Source organism: Schistocerca nitens, chromosome 7 (genome assembly GCF_023898315.1).
Source record: "Schistocerca nitens isolate TAMUIC-IGC-003100 chromosome 7, iqSchNite1.1, whole genome shotgun sequence".
In the NCBI taxonomy this organism is placed as follows: Eukaryota; Metazoa; Arthropoda; class Insecta; order Orthoptera; family Acrididae; genus Schistocerca; species Schistocerca nitens.
Window position 1 is genome coordinate 455,977,775 of NC_064620.1, and position 13,005 is coordinate 455,990,779.

Sequence of the window (13,005 nt, forward strand, 5' to 3'; positions counted from 1 at the left end):
TTGGAACAGACAGCAACATCACAAACCAGTTTGTGTCACATGACACCAGTAGCTACTCAGTTATTAACTGCTTTCAGATACTAAACCTATCACTCTTTGTTTTGCACTAGCAATTCTTCCTGCAATAACAACATTCACCAAACTGGATTACATCTGATTGACATTTCACAGGAACATAACTACAGCTACTAACACAATGCTAACCTGGTTTCTCTTACCACATGTCCGCTCAATATTTTAGGCTCATTCACACATCTCCATCACAGTGTTTCACTCTTGCCAAGTAGACCTGCCCTGTGTAATCTTGGATCAACACAAATATATCACCTGGTATTGTACTGAAAACGGAACTATGTCCATCATTCCTACTACTATCTCACACAACTCGCATTCACCCATCCATGCGCTAGTAATGGCCTACACTGCTGTGTTTCAAAGTGTGCAATATGAATGGTGGTTTTAATGGTTCGTGAGGCTACTGTGTCTCTTTTTGCAGTCACTATTGTCTTCTGGCACCATTGGATGAATAGGAGTTACTCAATAATGTACATGGTCACAGACTGTGTCTTCTTGTGGTGTACTTGATGTGTGAGTTAAAAGTTGCCTTGCATATGCGCACTCTGTCATTAAATCGATTAGTATCGTAAGAAAGTACCACTGAAAGAGTAATGCAATTTGTGTTAGCAGTGAAGACAGTTTCGCAAAAATATTCGCTTGTTTTGAGAGTCTTCAAGACCTGCTACCAGCTCCAATCAGCGTCATTTATCCCACACATTAGAGAAGTGTGTTTCATAGGTATGCCTATGAGACACTAAACTCGCGATGTGAGAACATGGCGACAATACGTGCCAACACGTCTTGCTGCCGCCTAGCGGCAGCTGTGTGAACCTGCTGCTGCTCTGGGTGGATGCTGCGAGAGCAAGCGACTCTACGATCTGAGTTTTACATCCAATACTGCCAAATAATACAGTTCACAGAGCTGCCACTTACTAAGAACGACACCTCGCAGTAATTAATTCACAGATTAGCACTCGGCAGGCCTTGTGATCCTCGCCAGAGCTGCGTAAAGCTACGTCCAAGCCGAACCATGTTTGACGCGACGCCATAACTATATATACAATTTCAGAGGGCTCCTCGAATGTACTCGCTTCGGCGGTACATATACTAAAATTGGAACGTTACAGAGAAGATTAGCATGGCCCCTGCGCAAGGATGACACGCAAAATCGTGAAGCGTTCCACATTTTTTTCGCAATCTCACTCTCTCATGTCTCACATCAGCTGCTAATACCCTCAGCCACCTACACAAGTTTCGCTTCATATCTGCACCCACTTGTCACAAACTATGCTGACCATTTACGCAGTTCTCCTCCACTCTCTTTCATTCACAACAGAACATGATAAAACTGGCAATAAACCTATCCCTTACATCACCAATGCACATCTAAAATGTCACTCTAATAACAACTCAGCAAGCACACCAAAACCACAACCACACTGACACAAGTACATGTCACTAGCACCCCTTCAGCTCATTCGCAAACGTGACACAAATCACAGCGAGTCTAAGACTAAGCCTAGCACAGGCAAAAGCCTCTTCTCTTCCTCAGTATCACACTCTGCTGGCACAACATCTCTTCCTACTGTCTCAATCACGTCATTTCATAACACACACCTACTGCCACACACAACATTTGGAAACCTGACATCAACTTTACACAAGATAGCTGCATGTTCCAAATCTTTCTCACTCACATACTTTCACTCAGACTACTGCTTAAATACACTCTAGCGCTCTAAAATTAGCTTGCATTACCTAATATTTATTTTTCTCTAACGCCTACAAAGCTTCTGGTGCCTGTATGCCACTATCACATACTTTCTGCACACAGACCCACAACATTTAACTTTATTCATCTTCATGGCTGTAGCTGATGTCATAATTGTTTCAGCAGCATAAATAAACATGTGAAGGTAGATGTCTCTTTAATCATTAAGTGTGCAAGTTACCCCTTTACAGGAAGTTCATTTAACATTATGTTTCAAGTAACTCTCCTAGTGGCCTTGCTGTCCAGCTGCAGCCTCATAATACAGGCTGCAGGTGACACCTCATCAGATTCTTAACTGAAGCATATCTGCCTGTGTAATAAGCCACTGCCCTTCACCTAAAAACCAACTATTACAGCAAATCTGTGGTGCACCAGCATGTCATGTACAAATTTCACTAGTGCGACACACAAAGTATTTTACAAACATGTCTGGCAATCTGCCACTACATATAGTTACCTAAATTAAATTCAAAAGTGTCAGCCAATGAATACCACAACACTGAAGTGTTTAGAAAGCAGACCAGTATGCTAATATTAACATATAGTATTTAGATGTGAGGCTCTACTATTTTGACAGCACTTTGAATCCCATCAATGTCATACAAGTCGATGCTGTTCACAATTACAGCTGATGCACCTCTCATCCTGTGTCTAGCAGAAAGATTGGACAAACCCTGCATGCAATATTCATCATGTCACATACACAGAAGCTCTAGCACATAAGCAAATACAGAGGCAGTCAAGACACAAAACACTAGCAAGCTTCAAGATTTTGGAACAGACAGCAACATCACAAACCAGTTTGTGTCACATGACACCAGTAGCTACTCAGTTATTAACTGCTTTCAGATACTAAACCTATCACTCTTTGTTTTGCACTAGCAATTCTTCCTGCAATAACAACATTCACCAAACTGGATTACATCTGATTGACATTTCACAGGAACATAACTACAGCTACTAACACAATGCTAACCTGGTTTCTCTTACCACATGTCCGCTCAATATTTTAGGCTCATTCACACATCTCCATCACAGTGTTTCACTCTTGCCAAGTAGACCTGCCCTGTGTAATCTTGGATCAACACAAATATATCACCTGGTATTGTACTGAAAACGGAACTATGTCCATCATTCCTACTACTATCTCACACAACTCGCATTCACCCATCCATGCGCTAGTAATGGCCTACACTGCTGTGTTTCAAAGTGTGCAATATGAATGGTGGTTTTAATGGTTCGTGAGGCTACTGTGTCTCTTTTTGCAGTCACTATTGTCTTCTGGCACCATTGGATGAATAGGAGTTACTCAATAATGTACATGGTCACAGACTGTGTCTTCTTGTGGTGTACTTGATGTGTGAGTTAAAAGTTGCCTTGCATATGCGCACTCTGTCATTAAATCGATTAGTATCGTAAGAAAGTACCACTGAAAGAGTAATGCAATTTGTGTTAGCAGTGAAGACAGTTTCGCAAAAATATTCGCTTGTTTTGAGAGTCTTCAAGACCTGCTACCAGCTCCAATCAGCGTCATTTATCCCACACATTAGAGAAGTGTGTTTCATAGGTATGCCTATGAGACACTAAACTCGCGATGTGAGAACATGGCGACAATACGTGCCAACACGTCTTGCTGCCACCTAGCGGCAGCTGTGTGAACCTGCTGCTGCTCTGGGTGGATGCTGCGAGAGCAAGCGACTCTACGATCTAAGTTTTACATCCAATACTGCCAAATAATACAGTTGACAGAGCTGCCACTTACTAAGAACGACACCTCGCAGTAATTAATTCACAGATTAGCACTCGGCAGGCCTTGTGATCCTCGCCAGAGCTGCGTAAAGCTACGTCCAAGCCGAACCATGTTTGACGCGACGCCATAACTATATATACAATTTCAGAGGGCTCCTCGAATGTACTCGCTTCGGCGGTACATATACTAAAATTGGAACGATACAGAGAAGATTAGCATGGCCCCTGCGCAAGGATGACACGCAAAATCGTGAAGCGTTCCACATTTTTTTCGCAATCTCACTCTCTCATGTCTCACATCAGCTGCTAATACCCTCAGCCACCTACACAAGTTTCGCTTCATATCTGCACCCACTTGTCACAAACTATGCTGACCATTTACGCAGTTCTCCTCCACTCTCTTTCATTCACAACAGAACATGATAAAACTGGCAATAAACCTATCCCTTACATCACCAATGCACATCTAAAATGTCACTCTAATAACAACTCAGCAAGCACACCAAAACCACAACCACACTGACACAAGTACATGTCACTAGCACCCCTTCAGCTCATTCGCAAACGTGACACAAATCACAGCGAGTCTAAGACTAAGCCTAGCACAGGCAAAAGCCTCTTCTCTTCCTCAGTATCACACTCTGCTGGCACAACATCTCTTCCTACTGTCTCAATCACGTCATTTCATAACACACACCTACTGCCACACACAACATTTGGAAACCTGACATCAACTTTACACAAGATAGCTGCATGTTCCAAATCTTTCTCACTCACATACTTTCACTCAGACTACTGCTTAAATACACTCTAGCGCTCTAAAATTAGCTTGCATTACCTAATATTTATTTTTCTCTAACGCCTACAAAGCTTCTGGTGCCTGTATGCCACTATCACATACTTTCTGCACACAGACCCACAACATTTAACTTTATTCATCTTCATGGCTGCAGCTGATGCCATAATTGTTTCAGCAGCATAAATAAACATGTGAAGGTAGATGTCTCTTTAATCATTAAGTGTGCAAGTTACCCCTTTACAGGAAGTTCATTTAACATTATGTTTCAAGTAACTCTCCTAGTGGCCTTGCTGTCCAGCTGCAGCCTCATAATACAGGCTGCAGGTGACACCTCATCAGATTCTGAACTCAAGCATATCTGCCTGTGTAATAAGCCACTGCCCTTCACCTAAAAACCAACTATTACAGCAAATCTGTGGTGCACCAGCATGTCATGTACAAATTTCACTAGTGCGACACACAAAGTATTTTACAAACATGTCTGGCAATCTGCCCTACATGTAGTTACCTAAATTAAATTCAAAAGTGTCAGCCAATGAATACCACAACACTGAAGTGTTTAGAAAGCAGACCAGTATGCTAATATTAACATATAGTATTTAGATGTGAGGCTCTACTATTTTGACAGCACTTTGAATCCCATCAATGTCATACAAGTCGATGCTGTTCACAATTACAGCTGATGCACCTCTCATCCTGTGTCTAGCAGAAAGATTGGACAAACCCTGCATGCAATATTCATCATGTCACATATACAGAAGCTCTAGCACATAAGCAAATACAGAGGCAGTCAAGACACAAAACACTAGCAAGCTTCAAGATTTTGGAACAGACAGCAACATCACAAACCAGTTTGTGTCACATGACACCAGTAGCTACTCAGTTATTAACTGCTTTCAGATACTAAACCTATCACTCTTTGTTTTGCACTAGCAATTCTTCCTGCAATAACAACATTCACCAAACTGGATTACATCTGATTGACATTTCACAGGAACATAACTACAGCTACTAACACAATGCTAACCTGGTTTCTCTTACCACATGTCCGCTCAATATTTTAGGCTCATTCACACATCTCCATCACAGTGTTTCACTCTTGCCAAGTAGACCTGCCCTGTGTAATCTTGGATCAACACAAATATATCACCTGGTATTGTACTGAAAACGGAACTATGTCCATCATTCCTACTACTATCTCACACAACTCGCATTCACCCATCCATGCGCTAGTAATGGCCTACACTGCTGTGTTTCAAAGTGTGCAATATGAATGGTGGTTTTAATGGTTCGTGAGGCTACTGTGTCTCTTTTTGCAGTCACTATTGTCTTCTGGCACCATTGGATGAATAGGAGTTACTCAATAATGTACATGGTCACAGACTGTGTCTTCTTGTGGTGTACTTGATGTGTGAGTTAAAAGTTGCCTTGCATATGCGCACTCTGTCATTAAATCAATTAGTATCGTAAGAAAGTACCACTGAAAGAGTAATGCAATATGTGTTAGCAGTGAAGACAGTTTCGCAAAAATATTCGCTTGTTTTGAGAGTCTTCAAGACCTGCTACCAGCTCCAAACAGCGTCATTTATCCCACACATTAGAGAAGTGTGTTTCATAGGTATGCCTATGAGACACTAAACTCGCGATGTGAGAACATGGCGACAATACGTGCCAACACGTCTTGCTGCCGCCTAGCGGCAGCTGTGTGAACCTGCTGCTGCTCTGGGTGGATGCTGCGAGAGCAAGCGACTCTACGATCTAAGTTTTACATCCAATACTGCCAAATAATACAGTTGACAGAGCTGCCACTTACTAAGAACGACACCTCGCAGTAATTAATTCACAGATTAGCACTCGGCAGGCCTTGTGATCCTCGCCAGAGCTGCGTAAAGCTACGTCCAAGCCGAACCATGTTTGACGCGACGCCATAACTATATATACAATTTCAGAGGGCTCCTCGAATGTACTCGCTTCGGCGGTACATATACTAAAATTGGAACGACACAGAGAAGATTAGCATGGCCCCTGCGCAAGGATGACACGCAAAATCGTGAAGCGTTCCACATTTTTTTCGCAATCTCACTCTCTCATGTCTCACATCAGCTGCTAATACCCTCAGCCACCTACACAAGTTTCGCTTCATATCTGCACCCACTTGTCACAAACTATGCTGACCATTTACGCAGTTCTCCTCCACTCTCTTTCATTCACAACAGAACATGATAAAACTGGCAATAAACCTATCCCTTACATCACCAATGCACATCTAAAATGTCACTCTAATAACAACTCAGCAAGCACACCAAAACCACAACCACACTGACACAAGTACATGTCACTAGCACCCCTTCAGCTCATTCGCAAACGTGACACAAATCACAGCGAGTCTAAGACTAAGCCTAGCACAGGCAAAAGCCTCTTCTCTTCCTCAGTATCACACTCTGCTGGCACAACATCTCTTCCTACTGTCTCAATCACGTCATTTCATAACACACACCTACTGCCACACACAACATTTGGAAACCTGACATCAACTTTACACAAGATAGCTGCATGTTCCAAATCTTTCTCACTCACATACAATCACTCAGACTACTGCTTAAATACACTCTAGCGTTCTAAAATTAGCTTGCATTACCTAATATTTGCCGGCCGAAGTGGCCGTGCGGTTAAAGGCGCTGCAGTCTGGAACCGCAAGACCGCTACGGTCGCAGGTTCGAATTCTGCCTCGGGCATGGATGTGGTGATGTCCTTAGGTTAGTTAGGTTTAACTAGTTCTAAGTTCTAGGGGACAAATGACCTCAGCAGTTGAGTCCCATAGTGCTCAGAGCCATTTAAACCATTTGAACCTAATATTTATTTTTCTCTAACGCCTACAAAGCTTCTGGTGCCTGTATGCCACTATCACATACTTTCTGCACACAGACCCACAACATTTAACTTTATTCATCTTCATGGCTGTAGCTGATGTCATAATTGTTTCAGCAGCATAAATAAACATGTGAAGGTAGATGTCTCTTTAATCATTAAGTGTGCAAGTTACCCCTTTACAGGAAGTTCATTTAACATTATGTTTCAAGTAACTCTCCTAGTGGCCTTGCTGTCCAGCTGCATCCTCATAATACAGACTGCAGGTGACACCTCATCAGATTCTTAACTCAAGCATATCTGCCTGTGTAATAAGCCACTGCCCTTCACCTAAAAACCAACTATTACAGCAAATCTGTGGTGCACCAGCATGTCATGTACAAATTTCACTAGTGCGACACACAAAGTATTTTACAAACATGGCTGGCAATCTGCCACTACATATAGTTACCTAAATTAAATTCAAAAGTGTCAGCCAATGAATACCACAACACTGAAGTGTTTAGAAAGCAGACCAGTATGCTAATATTAACATATAGTATTTAGATGTGAGGCTCTACTATTTTGACAGCACTTTGAATCCCATCAATGTCATACAAGTCGATGCTGTTCACAATTACAGCTGATGCACCTCTCATCCTGTGTCTAGCGGAAAGATTGGACAAACCCTGCATGCAATATTCATCATGTCACATACACAGAAGCTCTAGCACATAAGCAAATACAGAGGCAGTCAAGACACAAAACACTAGCAAGCTTCAAGATTTTGGAACAGACAGCAACATCACAAACCAGTTTGTGTCACATGACACCAGTAGCTACTCAGTTATTAACTGCTTTCAGATACTAAACCTATCACTCTTTGTTTTGCACTAGCAATTCTTCCTGCAATAACAACATTCACCAAACTGGATTACATCTGATTGACATTTCACAGGAACATAACTACAGCTACTAACACAATGCTAACCTGGTTTCTCTTACCACATGTCCGCTCAATATTTTAGGCTCATTCACACATCTCCATCACAGTGTTTCACTCTTGCCAAGTAGACCTGCCCTGTGTAATCTTGGATCAACACAAATATATCACAGGGTATTGTACTGAAAACGGAACTATGTCCATCATTCCTACTACTATCTCACACAACCCGCATTCACCCATCCATGCGCTAGTAATGGCCTACACTGCTGTGTTTCAAAGTGTGCAATATGAATGGTGGTTTTAATGGTTCGTGAGGCTACTGTGTCTCTTTTTGCAGTCACTATTGTCTTCTGGCACCATTGGATGAATAGGAGTTACTCAATAATGTACATGGTCACAGACTGTGTCTTCTTGTGGTGTACTTGATGTGTGAGTTAAAAGTTGCCTTGCATATGCGCACTCTGTCATTAAATCGATTAGTATCGTAAGAAAGTACCACTGAAAGAGTAATGCAATTTGTGTTAGCAGTGAAGACAGTTTCGCAAAAATATTCGCTTGTTTTGAGAGTCTTCAAGACCTGCTACCAGCTCCAATCAGCGTCATTTATCCCACACATTAGAGAAGTGTGTTTCATAGGTATGCCTATGAGACACTAAACTCGCGATGTGAGAACATGGCGACAATACGTGCCAACACGTCTTGCTGCCGCCTAGCGGCAGCTGTGTGAACCTGCTGCTGCTCTGGGTGGATGCTGCGAGAGCAAGCGACTCTACGATCTAAGTTTTACATCCAATACTGCCAAATAATACAGTTGACAGAGCTGCCACTTACTAAGAACGACACCTCGCAGTAATTAATTCACAGATTAGCACTCGGCAGGCCTTGTGATCCTCGCCAGAGCTGCGTAAAGCTACGTCCAAGCCGAACCATGTTTGACGCGACGCCATAACTATATATACAATTTCAGACGGCTCCTCGAATGTACTCGCTTCGGCGGTACATATACTAAAATTGGAACGATACAGAGAAGATTAGCATGGCCCCTGCGCAAGGATGACGCGCAAAATCGTGAAGCGTTCCACATTTTTTTCGCAATCTCACTCTCTCATGTCTCACATCAGCTGCTAATACCCTCAGCCACCTACACAAGTTTCGCTTCATATCTGCACCCACTTGTCACAAACTATGCTGACCATTTACGCAGTTCTCCTCCACTCTCTTTCATTCACAACAGAACATGATAAAACTGGCAATAAACCTATCCCTTACATCACCAATGCACATCTAAAATGTCACTCTAATAACAACTCAGCAAGAACACCAAAACCACAACCACACTGACACAAGTACATGTCACTAGCACCCCTTCAGCTCATTCGCAAACGTGACACAAATCACAGCGAGTCTAAGACTAAGCCTAGCACAGGCAAAAGCCTCTTCTCTTCCTCAGTATCACACTCTGCTGGCACAACATCTCTTCCTACTGTCTCAATCACGTCATTTCATAACACACACCTACTGCCACACACAACATTTGGAAACCTGACATCAACTTTACACAAGATAGCTGCATGTTCCAAATCTTTCTCACTCACATACTTTCACTCAGACTACTGCTTAAATACACTCTAGCGCTCTAAAATTAGCTTGCATTACCTAATATTTATTTTTCTCTAACGCCTACAAAGCTTCTGGTGCCTGTATGCCACTATCACATGCTTTCTGCACACAGACCCACAACATTTAACTTTATACACCTTCATGTCTGCAGCTGATGCCATAATTGTTTCAGCAGCATAAATAAACATGTGAAGGTAGATGTCTCTTTAATCATTAAGTGTGCAAGTTACCCCTTTACAGGAAGTTCATTTAACATTATGTTTCAAGTAACTCTCCTAGTGGCCTTGCTGTCCAGCTGCAGCCTCATAATACAGACTGCAGGTGACACCTCATCAGATTCTTAACTCAAGCATATCTGCCTGTGTAATAAGCCACTGCCCTTCACCTAAAAACCAACTATTACAGCAAATCTGTGGTGCACCAGCATGTCATGTACAAATTTCACTAGTGCGACACACAAAGTATTTTACAAACATGTCTGGCAATCTGCCACTACATGTAGTTACCTAAATTAAATTCAAAAGTGTCAGCCAATGAATACCACAACACTGAAGTGTTTTGAAAGCAGACCAGTATGATAATATTAACATATAGTATTTAGATGTGAGGCTCTACTATTTTGACAGCACTTTGAATCCCATCAATGTCATACAAGTCGATGCTGTTCACAATTACAGCTGATGCACCTCTCATCCTGTGTCTAGCAGAAAGATTGGACAAACCCTGCATGCAATATTCATCATGTCACATACACAGAAGCTCTAGCACATAAGCAAATACAGAGGCAGTCAAGACACAAAACACTAGCAAGCTTCAAGATTTTGGAACAGACAGCAACATCACAAACCAGTTTGTGTCACATGACACCAGTAGCTACTCAGTTATTAACTGCTTTCAGATACTAAACCTATCACTCTTTGTTTTGCACTAGCAATTCTTCCTGCAATAACAACATTCACCAAACTGGATTACATCTGATTGACATTTCACAGGAACATAACTACAGCTACTAACACAATGCTAACCTGGTTTCTCTTACCACATGTCCGCTCAATATTTTAGGCTCATTCACACATCTCCATCACAGTGTTTCACTCTTGCCAAGTAGACCTGCCCTGTGTAATCTTGGATCAACACAAATATATCACCTGGTATTGTACTGAAAACGGAACTATGTCCATCATTCCTACTACTATCTCACACAACTCGCATTCACCCATCCATGCGCTAGTAATGGCCTACACTGCTGTGTTTCAAAGTGTGCAATATGAATGGTGGTTTTAATGGTTCGTGAGGCTAATGTGTCTCTTTTTGCAGTCACTATTGTCTTCTGGCACCATTGGATGAATGAAGTGTGCAATATGAATGGTGGTTTTAATGGTTCGTGAGGCTAATGTGTCTCTTTTTGCAGTCACTATTGTCTTCTGGCACCATTGGATGAATAGGAGTTACTCAATAATGTACATGGTCACAGACTGTGTCTTCTTGTGGTGTACTTGATGTGTGAGTTAAAAGTTGCCTTGCATATGCGCACTCTGTCATTAAATCGATTAGTATCGTAAGAAAGTACCACTGAAAGAGTAATGCAATTTGTGTTAGCAGTGAAGACAGTTTCGCAAAATATTCGCTTGTTTTGAGAGTCTTCAAGACCTGCTACCAGCTCCAAACAGCGTCATTTATCCCACACATTAGAGAAGTGTGTTTCATAGGTATGCCTATGAGACACTAAACTCGCGATGTGAGAACATGGCGACAATACGTGCCAACACGTCTTGCTGCCGCCTAGCGGCAGCTGTGTGAACCTGCTGCTGCTCTGGGTGGATGCTGCGAGAGCAAGCGACTCTACGATCTAAGTTTTACATCCAATACTGCCAAATAATACAGTTGACAGAGCTGCCACTTACTAAGAACGACACCTCGCAGTAATTAATTCACAGATTAGCACTCGGCAGGCCTTGTGATCCTCGCCAGAGCTGCGTAAAGCTACGTCCAAGCCGAACCATGTTTGACGCGACGCCATAACTATATATACAATTTCAGACGGCTCCTCGAATGTACACGCTTCGGCGGTACATATACTAAAATTGGAACGATACAGAGAAGATTAGCATGGCCCCTGCGCAAGGATGACACGCAAAATCATGAAGCGTTCCACATTTTTTTCGCAATCTCACTCTCTCATGTCTCACATCAGCTGCTAATACCCTCAGCCACCTACACAAGTTTCGCTTCATATCTGCACCCACTTGTCACAAACTATGCTGACCATTTACGCAGTTCTCCTCCACTCTCTTTCATTCACAACAGAACATGATAAAACTGGCAATAAACCTATCTCTTACATCACCAATGCACATCTAAAATGTCACTCTAATAACAACTCAGCAAGCACACCAAAACCACAACTACACTGACACAAGTACATGTCACTAGCACCCCTTCAGCTCATTCGCAAACGTGACACAAATCACAGCGAGTCTAAGACTAAGCCTAGCACAGGCAAAAGCCTCTTCTCTTCCTCAGTATCACACTCTGCTGGCACAACATCTCTTCCTACTGTCTCAATCACGTCATTTCATAACACACACCTACTGCCACACACAACATTTGGAAACCTGACATCAACTTTACACAAGATAGCTGCATGTTCCAAATCTTTCTCACTCACATACCTTCACTCAGACTACTGCTTAAATACACTCTAGCGCTCTAAAATTAGCTTGCATTACCTAATATTTATTTTTCTCTAACGCCTACAAAGCTTCTGGTGCCTGTATGCCACTATCACATACTTTCTGCACACAGACCCACAAACTTTAACTTTATTCATCTTCATGGCTGCAGCTGATGCCATAATTGTTTCAGCAGCATAAATAAACATGTGAAGGTAGATGTCTCTTTAATCATTAAGTGTGCAAGTTACCCCTTTACAGGAAGTTCATTTAACATTATGTTTCAAGTAACTCTCCTAGTGGCCTTGCTGTCCAGCTGCAGCCTCATAATACAGACTGCAGGTGACACCTCATCAGATTCTTAACTCAAGCATATCTGCCTGTGTAATAAGCCACTGCCCTTCACCTAAAAACCAACTATTACAGCAAATCTGTGGTGCACCAGCATGTCATGTACAAATTTCACTAGTGCGACACACAAAGTATTTTACAAACATGTCTGGCAATCTGCCACTACATATAGTTACCTAAATTAAATTCAAAA

General features: G+C 42.1%; 5 non-coding genes across 5 annotated transcripts; all 5 read left to right on the top strand.

Annotated features, from left to right (window-relative positions):
- The first annotated feature begins 1,140 nt into the window (after window positions 1-1,140).
- Window positions 1,141-1,247, top strand: LOC126196799 (U6 spliceosomal RNA). Its single transcript, XR_007539240.1, has one exon. It is a non-coding gene; the product is annotated as a U6 spliceosomal RNA (small nuclear RNA).
- Window positions 1,248-3,740: 2,493 nt separating this feature from the next.
- On the top strand, window positions 3,741-3,847 carry LOC126196736 (U6 spliceosomal RNA). Its single transcript, XR_007539184.1, has one exon. It is a non-coding gene; the product is annotated as a U6 spliceosomal RNA (small nuclear RNA).
- Window positions 3,848-6,339: 2,492 nt separating this feature from the next.
- LOC126196796 (U6 spliceosomal RNA) lies at window positions 6,340-6,446 on the top strand. The gene has a single exon (XR_007539238.1). It is a non-coding gene; the product is annotated as a U6 spliceosomal RNA (small nuclear RNA).
- A 2,704-nt stretch (window positions 6,447-9,150) lies between these two features.
- On the top strand, window positions 9,151-9,257 carry LOC126196791 (U6 spliceosomal RNA). Its single transcript, XR_007539233.1, has one exon. It is a non-coding gene; the product is annotated as a U6 spliceosomal RNA (small nuclear RNA).
- A 2,586-nt stretch (window positions 9,258-11,843) lies between these two features.
- LOC126196790 (U6 spliceosomal RNA) lies at window positions 11,844-11,950 on the top strand. Its single transcript, XR_007539232.1, has one exon. It is a non-coding gene; the product is annotated as a U6 spliceosomal RNA (small nuclear RNA).
- The last annotated feature ends 1,055 nt before the right edge of the window (window positions 11,951-13,005 follow it).